Source organism: Parus major, chromosome 12, assembly GCF_001522545.3.
Source record: "Parus major isolate Abel chromosome 12, Parus_major1.1, whole genome shotgun sequence".
In the NCBI taxonomy this organism is placed as follows: domain Eukaryota; kingdom Metazoa; phylum Chordata; class Aves; order Passeriformes; family Paridae; genus Parus; species Parus major.
The window spans coordinates 16,769,359-16,770,742 of NC_031781.1; positions in this window are offsets into that span (position 1 = coordinate 16,769,359).

Below are 1,384 nucleotides of genomic sequence, written 5' to 3' on the forward strand. Positions count from 1 at the left end.
TCGCTTTTGGGGCTGATGCAAATGATTTAATTGCTACAGTTTCTGGAATAACGCTGAATTTACTGATGGCTTTTAATAGAATGCTCAAAAAGGATTTCAGACGTGTCCTTCACAAGAGGCCATGAAGGAAACTCAGTAATAGTACGATAATTGCATTAGCATCTCCAGTGAGCCCAGGGCCGTGCGTTGGTGCGTGCCTTACAAGGCACGCAGAGAGGCCTTGCCCTACATACACAAGGATGGCAAAGTGGGAGAGAGAGGACAAGGATCTCTATCTGACTGGCCTACATTAAACTGCCCATTATAAACTTGCACCAACAGCACAGGTGCATCAGCAGATGCTCTGTGCTAGTCAGGTCAACTGTGGTTTATCCAGCTCACAAAACCTGCCCAACCCTCTGTGGGTCCTGTGTAACTGAGCCTGGGAGTTGGCAAGCCCTCAAACAACACAGAAACATGAAGAGCATCCTGTTTGACCTTCTTAAGAACTCTAGTCAGACCCCAAATGACAGATTCTACTAGGAACCCAAATGGCTCCTGACTTGCAGAGGCACCTTTTCCTTGATGTTCACACTGAAACATCTGCCCTGTAAGCTTGCTGCAAGCCTCCTTCCCCTTCAAACCCCACTGCCAAGCAAGGGACAGCACACCCGGATGCTGCATTGCAACAGGTGCTGCTGGACTTGCCTTGCTTGCCAGCAGGAAGTTAAATGGCCATTTAGTATGGCCAAATCTAGCAGAAGCACACCGATGACTGTCACACGGGTGTGTCACTGATGTGTGGCTATACCGAACCAATTCGCATGCCATAGGTATGTGTGTACATGGGCACATACACACCTGTCTTACACCCAGATACACCGTCTCCATCAGCTGTGAACGGCATCACGCCCCCCTGCTCCTCGGGAAGGGGATGCAGGGGATCCCCGCCGCGGCTGCTGGGGCCGGACGCCTCCCCGCACCCCACCGCACCGAACCTCCCCGCACCCCGCGGCTGCCCCCGAGCCCCATCCGGCACTCGCTCCCTCCGGGAGGAGGGCGGGGGCCGGGGGTCCGGCCGCGGGCGGCTCCGCTCCGCCCAGCCCCGCTCCCATCCCCGCTGCGGCAGCGGGACCTCCGCGCCGCTCCGCGCCGCTGCGCGCCTGCCTCAGCCCCGCGCTCCGCAGGGGCCGGGCTGCGCGGGGGGCGGAGGCGTGGGCGGAGGGACGGAGGAGCAGCAGGAGGAGGAGGAGGAGGGAAGGGAAAAAGGAGGGAGAGAGGGAGGGGGATTTACCCCATTGTCCTCGGCGGGAGCTGGGCAGAGCCGCCGCCGCCGCTGTGCGCAGGCTCGTCCGGCCCCTCTCCCGGCGCGGAGGAGCAGCTGCCGGCGGTAAGGGGAGGCTCC